We start from the raw sequence: 17,514 nt of genomic DNA, 5'->3' as shown, positions 1-17,514 counted from the left end.
GGGACAGGAATACAATATAAAGGAACATTATCAAGAGGGAGTATACAGAAACTTGGGAACAGATTAAAGGTCAACAGTAAAATATGAACAAGTGAGAATAAAGCTCAGTAAAGAACACTTTAGAAGACTAAAGTTAATATCGATAACCATTTTGACATCTAGGAATAAAGTCCATGCTATTATTCAGTTTGCTTTTCCTGTTCTAATCTTTAGCTTTGGAGTGACCTGCTAGCCACAAAAACACTGAACCAGTTAGACAAGCAAACAAGAAAAATGCTTATTAAATGATATGTAAAAGCCAGTGCTTATGAAGATTATACATCCCTCATTCTGAATGTGATATGGGTCTTCTCGAAACTGACTACACATACAGATCTACAGTTGTGGGACTGCCTACCCAATCTTTGAATGACTGTCTACTCTGATTTTTTTATTTATTTAGGATGAGTCCATAATAAGTTAATTTTTGAAGAAGTTGAGATGTTGGACAGTGATGTTGGCCTTTGTAAGGTCACTGAAAACTATCCTGCTAAGTTTGCCACTACCCATACCACAAAAGGTGGAATTAAAGAAGTTGTAGGTATTGGATAGCATTGAAAGCCTTTGTAAGGTCATCAAAAACTCTCTTGGTAAGTTTTGTCAGTATCCATTTCATAAAAGATGGGACTAGTATAACATAATCAGTATTAGGGCCCTTTATGAAACCAAGATTGAGAGAATTTAGGAGACTGAATTTGTTGAGAAGACAGGTCAATTTGATATGACAGCTCAGTCTGCAATTTAAGACAACAGGGAAAGAAGACTGATGGGACAGTAGGAGGAGAGCAATAATGGATTCCTAACTTGGGAAGTGAAATTACTGTGAATGATTTCCACAGGTCTGGAAAGGAACAATGAAGAGTCATAGGTTAATGCTGTGTTTAAGTGGCACTCCATTGAGGGTGTCAAGGGATGTTATGAACGTTGTTTGGTGTAAGGCAATCACACCCAGCACTACCATTGCTGGGTACTTTTCCTAACCATTTATTACATCTTGAAATGACACACTGTGAAACTGGAAAGTAAGGCTATAATTTTTCAAGTAAGCTTCTAAGTAATGTCAGTATTTATACAGCTGATAGGATTTAAGGTGGGATTTCAAAATGATGAAAGAATAGGTTGGTTACTTCTGCTGAAACAGAGAAAGATTGACCATGTTTGAGTCTTTGGAAGAGGGAAAGCCTTGGATTTGCCTAAGAAATTACTGACCTCATTTCAGGACCTTTTTGGATTGTGAGGAAGCCTAGACTGATGCCCTTAAAGATACGTGGCCTTGGCCTTCCGAATGTTTTCTGCACTGGTTTCTAGAATAGCAAAAAATGATTTAGCTGGCATGAGAATTAAGAATACTAAAATAATTTTATGTAAGAAAATACCATTGTTGTTAGTGGATCTTGATGCAGAGAAAGCATTTGACAGAGTAAGCTGGGACTTTATGAGCAGGACAATGGAAGCATGTGCATTTCCTGAAAAAAAATTATAAGGTTGATTTGGAGGATATATGAGGAATCGGAGGCAAAAAGTAAAGTGGGTGGGGTCCTCTCTGATAATTTCTGCTTAAGCAGAGGAACCAGGCAGGGGTGTCCTCTTTCTCCCTGGTTATTTGCATTATATTTAGAAACATTGACAAAGAAAATAAAGGACTCAGAAATTTAAGGATGTAATTGGTATTGTAGTCAAGAAAAGGTGGCTCTATTTGCAGATAATATTATTTTGTACCTGACAAAAGCAGAAAGAGACATTACAATGTTGTGTAACATTTTGAGACAGTTTCAAATCTTTTTGAGATACAAAATGAATGAAGCTAAAACAAAGGCAATAGTGGTAAATTATGTACCCACAACTGAATTGGTTCAGCAGTATCCTCATTTATGGGGACATGACAAAATGAAGTATTTAGGAGTATGGATTAATGATTCTGGTGTGGCAGCTAAAGATATGTGGGAATAGACTAAACAAAAGATAATACAAAAACTGAGAAAATGAAAGCTTTGTTACATGAATATGTTTAGTAAGATGCAAGCAGTTAAAATGTTTAGTACCATTAGTCTTATACACAGGTCAGGCAGATTCTTATCAACCAGAGGAGAAGTTGTAGATAGCAATTAATAAAGAGCTGAAGGACTTTATCAGGGAGGGGAAGATGTCAAGAGTCAAACTGGATAAACTGATCCTTCCAGTACAACAGGAGATTACCAAATTTGAGGGGGTATTTCAGAGCTACACAGTTAAGGCTCCTATACAAAGCACAAGCAGAAAACTATAATTCAAAGTGGAAAGGGATGATGATGAAACAGGGGGGGAATGCTCAAGAAAGAAGGAGAGACTGTGATTTTGGATGGAGGCTTTTAATGAGAATAACAATAATCATACAGAATATTATATCCATAAAGTAGCAGAATGTATCCTAAGAACTAAACCAGCACAGGAATGGAGAAAGGAGATTTTGTCAATAGGGGTGATCAGAATTAGGGATATAGACGATAGGCAAGAAGGGGCTGGAATTTATTGGCAAAAACTGGGACCAAGGTACTGGATGCAAATAACTAAAGAGGGAAAGATGATAGAATGGGAAGATGCAAATAATTTATTTGGAGTACAGGTTAGAGATTCCCTTCCATATCCAGGACTGTTATCAGAATATAGAAAAGAGAAAGAAATAGGAGGCCCTAAACAAAAGACCAGCACTGGTAGAGTTTTTAGTAGAATCTAGAACAGAAGCTGCCATTAAAAAAGGAATAATTAGTAGAGCATATAAAATATTGCATGATAACTATAAGAACCAATCAGAGGAGGTTAGAAAGGAGTGGGAAGTGAGATTGGACAAGCAATTCACAAAGACACAATGGGAGGATATATGTATGTCTCCCAAATATGAAACAAAATCTACAAGATTTAGGATTTTTGCTTGAAAATGTTTACACAGATATTTTTATACTCAAGTAGTATGCCAGGAGAAGTAGGGCAGTGGATGTGTAACAAATGCCAGCATAGCTAGCTGGAGTTTTGTACAGAATTATATGTCATTTGTAAATCAGACTGATTTGTACAGATGCTTGTGTTGAAAATCTATTTGTAAAGCTGCTTGTGTTAAAAATGTACCATCATAAAGATATACACCTCTGTGTCAGAATATATTGTAACTGTTGAACTGAATATATTGTGACAGAGGATACTGGAAGAGAAAAGGCTAATCTCAATCCAGCTAACTTTGAAAAATAGCCTGAAATTAAATTACCTGGTTTAAGCCATAAAGATTGTATCTTACAGTTCTGATTGCAGCCAAAAACGAAATGTCTGTGAAAACCAGGATTAGGAATCCTACTGTATTGTCCATACAGGTGAACTAATTGCTACCCTGGAAGGGTGGAAGTTTTTAAATGGTTTTATAGCTTCCAGATGCTATAACACATCTCAGCAAAGCTCTTTCTCTGTGTATAGTAACACATATGTGCTAAATTCTGGTTCAGTTTCAAGCAAAGGAGGTAGTGTCGGAACCACAGTCAGATGACCAGATGTATGTGATGTCATTCTGTAATCCAGCACTGAAGTGATGTTTTACTACTAGATGAGACAGAAGTCTCAGGGCAGTCTATTGTGAAACCTGACAAAGAGGGACCCCTCACCCAGTTTATCTTGCCTTGCTTTAGTAAGTAATCAGGGAACAGTAATTCTTTAGACCAGTCAGAAAAGTATAGTGACAGTGTTAAGTACTATTTTTCTGTAACTGTGTGAATCTATCCACCTGTGTTATTTTTAATATTTCCTGTGACTGAACCTCTGTTTTTTTACTGTAAATAGATATTTAGTGTTTTCATGTTCTTTCATTATTTATTATTAAATATATTTAAACTTTTCATTGTGTCTGGTCTTTTTCAGAAATATTTAACCTTTGAGAGTACTTATATTTATTCGGTGACATTGTGGCTGCTCCTGAAAGTCTTGCAGCATTGATCAAGCACTCCCATTTGTATTAGTATTACTTTTACTCAGTATAATTGGGTACACTTAGAGCCTTAAAGTAGCTAGCTGGTGGCAGTGAATCTACCTGGGCTGAGGGGGCAGACCTAGTAAATCTGTGCCAGCCTTTCCCAGGTGCATATGTGTGTGTGTGTGTGTGTGTGTGTGTGTGTGTGTGTGTGTGTGTGTGTGTGTGTGTGTGAAAATCAACCCCGGGATTCATGAAGCTCGGCGCAAGGCCGGCGGTAGGCTTGCGCGACACTGCGGTGTGAAGATGGCGCAGTAGCGCCAAATGCATATTAATGAAGGCGCTCTGCTGCCACAGCCACGTGCATAGGAAAGGAGCGCGAGTGCATAGGGTGTGTCGAAGTGACGTACAGAGGCGTGGAAATGCCAGCTGTTGACGTGCAACCTAAAATGCTTGCATATAACAACATGCAAGATAGTAATCACATCTGTCAGTGTCCATGGATACTGAAACGTATGCAAAGCATGCAAGATAGTTCCTACAAATACAAAATGAAGAAGCAAAGACAAATGCATGGTAGGGAATAAAGGGTCCCTATCCCGCAAACTTTTAGTTATGTACTCACCATAACTTCAGATGTTTGGGATCCATCTCGCCTACATTGACTGATGGGTTCGGAGCCGATCCCTCGGCTCCGACTCGGCACGCTTATGCCAAAGAGCGAAGTCTCTTACTGGCTGAGCTTACTATATCCCAGGATGCACCACTACCAGTCCCCCAGATCTAGTTTGTCCGCATACATGCACACATGCACACCCTGCTTATATAACATAGTCAGATGAAACAAGATAAACAGTAGAACTCAAAACCGTTCAATCTCTTCTGATCTCCAAGGCAGGGGGAAGGAGGGTGGGTATTAGGAATGTAGGCGAGATGGATCCCAAACATCTGAAGTTATGGTGAGTACATAACTAAAAGATGTTATGTGATCCTATCTCGCCTACATTGACTGATGGGACAGCGTCCCTAGCACCTGAATCCTGGGTGGCTCACTGGAAAACACTCCTGAGTACCGTGGAACCAAATGAAGCTCGTCCTTTAGATGCCACATCCAATTTGTAATGGGAAATGAAAGTGTGCGGATTGGACCAAGTAGCCGCAGCACAGATTTCCGATATAGCGAGCTTGGAATGAAAAGCTATAGAGGTAGCCATAGCTCTGGTAGAATGTGCCTTGATAGATGTTGTAAGTTGCTTATTCGAAGAAGAATAAGCCTGAGTTATGCAATCTCTGATCCATTTTGAGATAGTAGCTTTTGTAATGGTTTGGCCCAGTTTATTATCTGAGAAGGACACAAACAACTGGTCTGACTTACGAAGTTGCTGAGTCCTGTCTAAATAGAAGCGTAATTGCCTGTGAACATCCAATTTATGAAGAGTGTATTCTGCTTCATTGGAGAATTTTGGGAAGAAAACTGGTAGCTCTAGAGATTGTTGAAGGCAGAAACTAGAACAGACTTTTGGGACAAAGGATGGATTAGGCCTAAGTGATACTCTATCCTTGTGGAAAATCAAATACGGTGGCTTAATAGACAGGGCTTGAAGCTCTGAGACTCTCCTTGCCGAAGTAATTGCAACTAAGAAGGCAGTTTTCCAAGACAGATATTTTAACTCGCATGTAGCAGCCGGTTCGAAAGGGGGAGATGTTAATGCGCAAAGCACCAAATCAAGATCCCACGGGGGTGCAGGATGAAAAATTGGGGGTCTTAATAGGCTCGCACCTTTAATGAAAGTTTTGCATAGTCTGCTGCTCATCAAAGGAGGATCCATGGATTCGTGGAATTTAGAGATAGCCGCCAGTTGGACTTTAATAGTTGAGACCGAAGATCCCTGATTAAACAGGGATGTTAAGAATTTCAAGACCTCTGGAACAGGAGCAGTGATAGGGTCTAAGCCCTTGAGTTGAGCCCAGATAGCAAACCTCTTCCACTTACTAAGGTACAATTTGCTAGTGGTGGGTTTGTGGGCCGAAGATAAAATGTGAACAACTTCCGGGTCTAGGGTGTGCCTTCTAACTAAAGTCGGAAGTGGAGGAGCCAAGCTGTCAATTTCAAAGACTGAAGGGACTGATGCCGATGTCCCGACTGATGGACTAGCAAGTCCGGAATTAGGTCTAAAGTCCACGGATCGTCCACTGCATGCTTCTTCAGGTAGGGAAAACATACCTGACGAGGCCAGTATGGGGCAATCAGTATCATTGAAGACCCCAGTTGAGAAGCTTTTTGAATAACTCTGGGAAGAAGCGGAATAGGAGGAAAGGCATAAAGTAGCCCTGTTGGCCAAGGTTGTGCTAGAGCATCCATGGCTGGTACTCCCTGATGTGGAATCAAGGAGAAGAACCTTTGGCACTTGGTGTTTAGTGGAGTTGCAAATAGGTCGCAGCACGGCGTCCCCCATCTCCTGAAAACCTGAGCTGCTACTGTGTGGTTTAGAGACCACTAGTGAGGAGAGAGAATTGTCCTGCTCAATTTGTCTGCCAATATATTTGACTTTCCCGGGATGTGGGTCGCCACCAAGAAGCGGTTGGTAGCTACAGCCCATCCCCACACTCTCATGGCCTCTCTGCAAAGGGGGTATGATCTGGTCCCTCCTTGTTTGTTCAGATACCAAACCACCGACATGTTGTCTGTGTGGATGGCGATGATGCCCTGAGGAAGAAACTTGTGTAAGGCTTGTAGGGATAGAAGTACAGCCCTCATCTCCAACACGTTGATGTGGAGAAGAGCTTCGTCTGGAAGCCAGGAGCCCTGAACTAGCCTGCCCAGACAATGCCCCCCCCACCCTATCTGGGAGGCATCTGTCGTCAGGGTAACCACTGGAGAGGGGAGAACAAAGGGGCTTCCTTGATTCAGATTGGATGTCTGAAGCCACCAGCGAAGGTCCCGTTTGCATGTTTCCGTAATCATGATGTGATGATTGAGGGGAAGATCCTGAAAGGACCATTGAGTTGACAATAGCCACTGAAGAATTCTCATGTGCAATCTTGCCAGAGGGACTAAAAGAACCGTGGCAGACATTGAGCCTAAAACTTGTAGAACCATCCTGGCTGGGGCTTTGGATCTCGAGATCAGAGCTTGAACTTGGCCCTGTAAAGTTTGGATCCTTTCGGCAGGAAGAAAGACGCCAAGATCAATCTTGAGTCTATCTCTGCCCCTATAAACTTTATGCGTTGAGAGGGCAGCAAGACAGACTTTGACCAATTGAATGTAATCCCCAGGGTAATACCCAGGGAGATGGTGGCTTTGAGGTTGTCCATTAGTAGATGCCTGGTGGTGGCAGTCAGGAGCCAGTCGTCGAGATAGGGAAACACTTGGAATCCAAGACTTCTCAGGTGAGCCGTCACTACTGCCAAACACTTGGTGAACACCCTGGGGCTGTGGTGAGACCAAAGGGCAGAGCGCAAAATTGGTAATGACTGACTCCCAGGCTGAAGCGCAGATACCTCCTGGACGCCTGATGTATCGGTATGTGATAATAGGCGTCCTTGAGGTCTATGGAGCACATCCAAACATCCTTCTCCAACAATGGGAGAATGGATTGTAACGTGACCATTCGAATTTGGATTTCGTGACGGATTGGTTCAGTCTGCTGAGATCCAATATTGGTCTCAGGTCCCCTGTCTTTTGGCACTAAAAGAACCTGGAGTAATTTCCTGATCCGATCTGGTCTGTGGGGACCGGTTGGATGACTCCTTTTCTAGCAGCTTTAAAGCTTCTGCGGCTGCCATTTCCTTTGACTGGGTGGTGGGTCCGGGATTCTTTTGGACGGTGGGGCGAGTATGTGAATGGGATGGTGTAACCTCCGGCAATGATCCGAAGCACCCATCTGTCCTGAGTGATTGACTCCCAGGCTTTTAGGTGCTTGGCAACGACACCCGACTGGCTCGAGCAGCACAGCCGGGCAATCCCTCATGACGTGTGGGAGGCTGAAGAGCCACGAAAGGACTCGCGGTCTCCAGAATTGCGGGCCCTCTGCGCCTCTGGGACGGCGTCTCCCTGAAAAATTTCCCCATCCTCTGCCTCTGGAAGGGAATCTTCCTGCTGTTGGGAGAAAAACTTGCGAGATTTGGAACCACATTTTCCCCTCCTTTAGCCTTGGGGTAAGGCCGAAAGGGAGTGGAATAACGGGCACCTACGGCAGATAAAGTTTTTCCCTCCTGCTCACAGCGGTAAGGGTGTCTTTAACCTTGGGTCCAAACAGTGAGGACCCATCAAAGGGAGCGCCGGAAGGAAGACTTGAAGGCCTCCGAACTGACACAAGCGGAGCCAGGCTTGTCTCCGTGAGCTACGCCTGTGCCTGCGCTCTACCCGCCTTCGCCGCATAGGAAATGAGCCTCATGGACGAGTTAGAAATTGACGTAAGGATAGCCAACTGAGAGCTAACTGACTGGGCTAGCTGCTCAGGTAGGTTACCCGAGGAATCTGACAACTGCTTGACCAGATCCCTCTGAAGCCTGGTAAAATGTGCCAAATAATTCAGAGACCTTAAAGTAAAGGGCGCTGAAGTCAGGGTGCGCTTCCGCACCTGTCCATACTCCTAGACTCCTTATTAGGAGGATGGACGGACGTTGAAGCCTCTGCCACGTCCTGTTGTGTAGCAGATGCCACCACCATGGCATCTACAGCCACTCCTTTAGTGAGGAACTCCTTCTCGGGGAGCAGACAAAAATTTATTTGGACGAGAAGGGACTGGTTCCACGGTATCTGGATGTTCCACGCCTTCGACAAACTAAATCCAGAAGCTCGTCGAAGGGCGGAGATACCCAGGAGGCGGAGGGCTGAGCCCCAAAGGCCTTGAGGAGTACTGACTCGTCAGCAGAGGGGTTTGGATATCCAGCCGCCTCGTTGTTTGAGGATCTCTAAGATGTCTGCAAATGAGACATCATCCGAGGACGACTGGGACCCTCTGCATCATCCAGATCAGTGTCTGATGTAATAGACTCGGGGAGTCCACGTGCTTCCTCTTGCACGATCTCTTCCTTGGGGGTTCCTCCAAGACAACTCGAAGAACCCTCAGGAGGAGGGAACCCCACTGGGGTAACCTCAGGCCCGGGCTCCGCTGACCACGGACAGGGGAACTGCCAAAGACCCAGTCTCCACGCCCAGGGAAGGTGCCGGCAAAGCCGGAGAGATGGCCGAAGAGGACTTGGCCAAAGCACTCCTCATGGCTCTGAAAGCCGGACCCCCAGAATCCTGGGAGTGTCCGGTCTCCAGAGCCGTGATAGCCAACGGAAGTCCCGCAGCGAAGCACCGAGGGGAGGCTCGGAACCAAGCATAGGCCCCAAACATCACCCCCGGGTCCAGCCGAAGAAGTCCGCGTACCAAACTCGGACCCGAAGGCCCGGGTTGGAGTAAGGGTCGGAGCCGACCCTGATATCTCCACCGGCTCCAACAGCACCTGCTCCGACGGAGCCGAAGCAGTCGGAGGAGGAATGGCAATGGGGTGGGCCAAGGTCATCGGCTCAAGCCAACTGGGTCGGAACCAAAACAAATTTTGGAAGACTGGGGACTGGAACAGTCTTTGGAGCACCCTGTCTATATCAGAATCTGACATCCTCAAGACCGAGAGGAAACAGAACGGGTTCGAGATGGCCTCTCCAACAGCCCCAAAGGACTAGGGGACCGGCCCGAGGAGACTCGACAACCATCGGCGCCAAGGAATACGCACACCAGATTCCATCGGTGCCGAGGTGGACTTCGCCGAGGAGGAAGTGTCTGAGCGGGCAACCTTTGTCGGCTCCGAGCAGTGGAGCCGAAGGTGACCCGCCTCGATGCCCCAGCCATCGGCTCGAAGCCAGAGAAGTCGATACTGGTGGCATCGAGGCAGACCGTTCCGACCTCCGGTCCGATGTCCTTGGGGCCGTAGAAGAGGCCTCCCTTTGTTTCTTAGCGTTCGGATCCGACGGACTGGTCGGAGCCCGGCCTTTCTTTGGCCGGAGAAGGAGAGGATGCCAAAGCTTCTTCGAAAGAGGGTTTAATTAATCCCTTAAGAATTAATTTATTTTTCCTCTCCTGGAGGACCCTTGAGGAAAAAGCGTGACATACACTACATGATTCCTGTAAATGTTTTGCCCCTAAGCAATACACACAGAGCGAGTGATCGTCCGTGATGGACATTTTGAAGCTACATTTTACACATTTCTTAAAGCCCGAAGGCCTAGGATTCTGAGACATTATAGAAAAAAGTCAGAAAACTGACTGGAAGAAACTCTGGTGACACACCTAGAATAGGCTTACAGTTATCACTCGCAATACTCTGAGTTAGTCAAAACACAGCACAAACTCTGTAAATTAGAATAATTTCTCTCTGCTAGTTCTTCTTTAAAGAAGAGAAATATGAATGATCCAAAACAGAACCGAAGTCACCTACAAATAAGAAAGACCGGGAAAGGCCTTTCCAGACAAGAGGTACTCCTAGTCCACACTCACAACACAAGAATTCACCAAGTGAATTTAGTCAAATGCACTCTAAACACAAGAATAGCTGTTAAAACAGCTTTTTGTTGAGAATGAAGAAAATCCTGACAGAAAAACTAGTGAAATAATCACTACTTAACTCAGCCAGCTCGAGACCACGTCTTCACTTGTTAGCGGCAAACGAGATCTGGGGGACTGGTAGTGGTGCATCCTGGGATATAGTAAGCTCAGCCAGTAAGAGACTTCGCTCTTTGGCATAAGCGTGCCGAGTCGGAGCCGAGGGATCGGCTCCGAACCCATCAGTCAATGTAGGCGAGATAGGATCACATAACATCAAATGACATGGAAAACCATGTGCCCATAGTCCAACGCAGTGTAGATAGCTATACCAAGTGGAAGTGAAACGCATCATATGTTAGCGCGCCGGCAGTAGGTACATCCAGCCCAATGGTTAGGGTCACCAGCTGACCCATAATGTGAGGGAGGGTACACAGCTGGGCAGATGTGTCCATAACAAAATACACGATAAATGTACATATCTAGCGACCGTATGACCGAATCATATCCCACAAGGCATGTGATAGTCACATACAAAAGGTATGTCCGTATTTCACATACCAAATGTGACAGGAAATAGAATAAGCATGTAAACGAAACAGAAGGAGCATATAAACTGCTACAACAATAAGGCAACATGTATGCTGAAAGGAACAGTATTATCCATACCATCGACTGTGAGTACGTGCTGTCCAGTACATTCGGATATGTGTCCAGAATATATCTCATCCTGGACATAGGAAAAGGTGGCATCCTACCAATGATTAGAACAGTCTGCCAAAATCCGCACATCAGCGGTACAAGCCGAACTTGTCAGGATGTGTCACAGTTGAACGGATATTACCCAGGTATACCAACCATGTAATGAAAGTTAAGTATGGGCGTGTACCTATGTGCGTGAGGTATAGCATGTGGAAAGCAAGCATGGCAGGGTAGTTCACACAACCATACAGGTATCTGACATATGTAGGGTATTCAATGTGTTACTCTGGCCGTGTCATGGGCCAACAACCAAAGCAGTGATGTATGGGGTGTGAGGAATATGTGTGTGTGTGGGGGGGATAGGTAATGGTACAATCCTCCAAGGCGATACTGTGTCGTATGCAGAATAGGTGAACCAGAGGTGTATCAGGGAGCAGCGGGTGAAGCAGAAAGAAACACAAAAACATGTATAAACATCTGCAATACAACCAGACAGGCCATACTGTAGAACACAATCCCACAAACATATGAATATTAAAATGTGCGATACAAATGTATAGACATGGCACCGGCAAATACCCTCAGATTGGTCCTGATGGAACTGGCCATATCAAATGCAACACACCTGGATGCATAATGGACTACCCAGCATCCCCTTTACATCACACAACCTGCTCTCTTACCTGAACGTCCACCAAATCCAGCCATACTTGGCCTACTGGTTTGGTGCAGCACATCTACACATAGTGACCACTATGCATATGTAGTATGTAGTGTCACCCTAGGCAGTTTCAGGATTGCATACTATGTATCCCTTGCATGTAAAACCCCCAGCACATTTTCATAACGCCAGAAGAATGTTCGGTATTTGTCTTGTTTTGGTCTTGTTCAATTTTTGGGATATCCCTCATGGGATAAGTAACCTGTGTAAACATTAGAATGGAAGACACGAAGTCCAGTCCTGTAGATATCTGGACACACGTCTGAATGTGCAGTAGTGGTGCACAACACTGTCCAGCCCTAGATGGTCATGCATAACCTACTACCCAGGATCAAACACCTGCCCGTGACGCACGTGTCCCGACACGAATAAGCAAGAGAATATATTGCACACATTCGCATAGTGGCACATGGTATAAGGGTGATGAAGGCACTGACGTAAACAGGATACCCCTGATCCACTGTGTGAGGGACAATTAATGTGTGTGTAGGTGTGACCTGACCAACAATGATACAATGCCAAATGTCCTGTGATCATAGGAAATAACTATGTACCATACTGCATGTAACAGTTGCCTAAAGCGGTCACGTCAGGACAGAATGAACGTAATTCATACAAGAAACAGGCAAACAACAAAAGTGCAAAAGGTATAAGGCTCACACAGCTAGGAAACAAATGAATGTTCTAAACCTGCACTGACCATGGCTATGTGTTGGCACAAACAATCTGGTTTCCGCAGTAGGGTTATCATCTGTCCTGCTTTGCGAGGGACAGTCCCTCTTTGGACAGTTGTGTCCTGACAAAATACATTACAAATGGCAAATGTCCTGGGATTGTAGGACATAATTATGTCCCATATGTTATGTAATAGTTGCAGAAAATAATTATTGCAGTATCTACAATACCTAAATGTTACAAGAAACAGAATAAGCAACTAAACTGCTACAACAATAGGCTTTTATGTTGGCAAATAAGTAAAGTTCTATCTGTTGTACTGACCATGGGTATGTGTCGGCTTGTAAAATCTGATGTCTGCTCCGAAAATGTCCCATCTTGGCCATTTGAAAAGGTGCCAACCCTAGTCCCCAGAATACATCCCAACCTGTACATATGTCAATGATACCAATGGTCAGAGCATTCTCACAATAACAGGCCAGACCCTTAAACACTCACAAAGCCAGTGACCTTTGGGGGAAAGGTGTTGAATGAGAATGACTACTTACAACAATGAAGAGTAATAGACGCATTTAACTGCAGGAAATTAGTAGTATTATGAATATGTCAACACGTTCCAAGTTAATAGTACTAATATGGTAGAAGTGTCTGTGATTGCCCCTGAGTTGTCATAACCTTGTCCCTGTCACTTTAGACATGAGTCCCCAAGTATGAGAGAGGTCCGTACACAGAAGTACACCAACCAACTGTCAAATCTGTTCACAGGACTATTGCATAGCTGTAGTGAATTTATAACAGATGTCCAGAATAATATTCATTGTATGTATAAATTAATGAAATAGTCAAATGGGAAGGGAAACACGTGGAAACCACCCCCCAACCTGCATTATGTAGTGGAACCACTCCCCGTCCTAAATTATGTAGCGCCGACCCAATAATGTGGTCAGAGGTGCCCAAACACCTGCATCTGTAAACACAGGTAGAATGTTAAACTCTGGACTAGCTCTGTCCATGTGCTACGTCTGATCTTTGAACAGCGCCAGGGTAGTGCTAGTCACCAGTCGGCCGAGCCTAAACCCAGACCAGCACATGAACACCCTGACAATCAAACACGCGTATGTGCGAGGACTATAAGCGTAGGAGTTATGAATATCCTTGGAGTGAGTAGACTTGCAGCACGGGTCCAGAGCAGTAGGAAAAGGGGAATGTCCTAATTGTAGTACTGCGGTTTTCCCAGCAGGAGAATGGATGCCTGCTGTGTAAGGGAAGCAGTGAGGCATATGTCAGAGTAGCTATGAACCATGGGTATACATATAAATGAGTCAGAACACCAATAGTGTAGTGGTTACAGCATCCGCCCAACGTAAAGACGTTCCCGGTTCAAGTTCGACTATAGCACATATTAATTGTGTAATGAATGCCTCTGTGCTGTAAAGCCAACATTAATACATGTAAAGATGACCGCGTTCGCATGGGTCCATTAACTGAATTCCATCAAAGTGGTACTGTCATAAGGAATAAGGCACATGTAATCCCAAAGATGTGCCTGTAAACATATGTAACTCAGAATAAGTAGATGCAAGTGGGCCTGCGTGGGAATACGCAGCTATTAGCATAGCAGATGTATGTTGTCTTGTATAGCTGTAGCTTTTATATATATAGTTAGATAGATGTGTGTATAGATAAATATCCACAGACATAACAGAAATATACAATTATATATCTACATATTTATCTATATATATATATATATATATATATATATATATATATATATATATATATATATATATATGTTAGGAACGCCAAAAGATGAAAGCAAACTTAAGGGTTGTGAAGGGAATCCAGAACAAGTTAGGAATTATGAAGTGCTCACAGCATATGTCACATAAAGCTGGACAAGTGTGAGTAGAGCACCGCTCTTCACACCAGAGGCAGGGCTATACCAATGGCCATAACATCGTTGAAGTGCTACGTCAACATTGTAAACAGACGGAATGTAGTACATGTTGCGACCACCTACACTTGTAACCTGCAAATCGTTCGTAATCCATAACACCAGGAAAGGCACGTATGTGCAAATATGAATGGATGCTGAGCCTGTGAATACACGAGGTGGTACAAAATGTGTGTAGGGCCCCAACGCTCATGAGAGGGCAATGTGTAAAGGTGTGTCATGGCTGCAATATCAGGTGTATAATGGCTGTTATGAGGGGAAACTCAACACAGGTGTGCAGGAGAAACTATGGATATGCGAGTATGGACACAGGAGTGATAGGGTATGTTGCACCGGGTGCAATGGAGCAGCCCGTGGAGGTCAGCTAGTACGTAGATGCGATTCCCATATAGAGCATTGTTTGTGTGGAGACATGCGTGAATGGGCGTATCGTTGTCAGACGTTGTGCGTCAGGTCTGGCAACCCGGCACGTAAAACCTATACGCCACCCATGAGCGGAACGGAGTTCTGCTGTGACAACCCCAAACCGGGAAAAGCAGAAAGACACAACTACATGAAGACAACAATTTGTTGACGTACAGTCACAGTAACACAAACACACATCCTATCAACAGTAATAATATGAATGTGCACAGAAACAAACACAGTAGCAGGAAAAATAGGCTGCGCATACGAGTAATAGTTTGAATGACACTATCACATCCCAGTTAGCAGCGGCACCCCAGACATGAAAAACGTGCGAATTCTGTCCGCTGCATAACGTGCAATATACTGAGCACAAGTTCACTGGAGTGAAGTGTCGGTGTCAGAATGACTAAGGCAATAGTATGCTGTTGAAGCAGGGATAAAAGCAATATGCATGTGTAAGTGTCCATGTCCGGGAAATGTATAGGTTAGCGGACACACAGATGTATATATAGATAAAAACGTATATATACATATAGCTATATTAATTTACATATACATATATATCCATATGTGTGTGTGTGTGTATATATATATATATATATATATATATATATATATATATATATATATATACACACACACACACACACAAGACTATACTACGGATATATATATATATATATATATATATATATATATATATATATACACAAACAACAGGTAGTGATAGATACACATACACACAAAACAAACTATATATGTCAGTGTAGATATACACATGTACATAAATAGGTTACTTCACAGCAATTAGAGGTAACATATTTACAGCCTGGGCATATTTGACTGGGAGGTCCAATAAAGAAACGTTGTACCCTCCACATCACCCAGCTACGCTGGACAGACATACAGACAGGCAATGCAGATCAATACACTGCCGCTGTCCAAAACACCGGTGGGAAAGGACCAGTGTGAGAGTTCTGCAAGGTCTACACTTTAAACATGGATAACGGTGTCCCTTGCGGGACCCCAAAAATTCAAGGTACGTGTGAATCTGCTGACATTAATATGAGCAGGATGTAGGTGTAAATGGAACAGTAGGTTGTGCAAGTGTGATAATACATGGGTTGACAAAATGTACGACGTGTCCCGAGATGGGGAGAGTGGGCAATGTGTAGGGGTGTGCTCATACCCCAGCTGTGCTCGCAGTAAGTATTTGTCATGACTGCTGTAGAGGGGTGCCAGGTAGGTGGACCATGGGTATGCATTAATGGGCTTAAGTGTGCAGGTGCTGGTTGGCAGAGATGTAGTAGGCCCGCCCAGTGGAAGTCATTAATATTCCTATGTGGGCATAGCATACACCTACACCTCCCAAACCTGAAGAGCACATCTACCGGATAGTTTGTAAACCATCGGGGAATACATAGAGACCTACACAGTGCCTTGTAGCTGATTAGCATGGACGTCCATAGTTATGTATCAGAATGTAACAAAGTCCAACTAAACACTGCCAGAACTAGTGATATTAGGTGAACAGGTGGCAGAATACAGGTAATGACAGATGACAACATGTATGAGTCATAAGCGGCATGTACCTCGACAAACGTGAATGAATACATATGCTCTGTGACTGTGAATGTGTCTGGTTAATAGAACCAATGGTCTAAATGTGTCCCACAGGGTGCTATGCATTGTTCCTGATACAGTGTTCATTTACACCCATTGGTATGTGAGTTCTGCTACTGACGAAAGTGCATAAGTTGCTGACCCCCTCAGGTAGATGATAGCATAATAGAAGAGGTTCAACACCCGTATGCCTGCGACGGACACACCCGTCTGGGCAGTTGTGTCTTGCAAAATGACAGTTATGGCACATGGCCTGTGAGTTCGGCAATGGAGGCTATATAGTGTGTGTAGTGGTGTCAGACATCAATTTGTTGTATCAGTAACAGCTACATGTAATAGGAAAAAGTATTATCAATTATAATGCTACATGAATAACCTTAACGTATGCAAACAGTGGAAGTCGTCCGTTTACTACTGGCTGTGGGTATGTGTTGCCTTGACACGTGATAGCTCTACATATAGGGTCTATAGGGCCACCACCAGTCTGAATGGCCAAAGTGGAACCTGCTCTGTAGAACTGTCAGATGTACCAGGGCAGAACATACCTACAGCCATGCATAGTACAGAAATATACATATCGGAACAAATCAAAGCGCAGTCTAGCAGCAGTATAGTTGCTTATGCTACTACATATGACATATCGACGTGTCAGGTATACAAGACTTGTAACAAGCAACCAGTACAGACACCTACAACATGATAAGGTCCCCTAATCAGGACAGTTGCAATGGCTAGAGTATTGTCCATACCACTCAACTGTCCCTGAATGTCAGGTACGTCCCTGAGTTTGACTGAAAGTCTAACTGTGTCCTTCTTAATCCCTCCTAAAATTAGTGGCTGTTGAAGGAAAGGTGGTGAATTACACTTACTGACTAATGACAATAAGTAAGAGTTATAAACAACTGTTACTTCAGAATATGTGTATTAAG

This window comes from Protopterus annectens, chromosome 1.part0, assembly GCF_019279795.1.
Source record: "Protopterus annectens isolate FY-2018-M chromosome 1.part0, PAN1.0, whole genome shotgun sequence".
Lineage (NCBI taxonomy): Eukaryota > Metazoa > Chordata > Ceratodontiformes > Protopteridae > Protopterus > Protopterus annectens.
Note: the sequence above shows the minus strand (reverse complement) of the source record.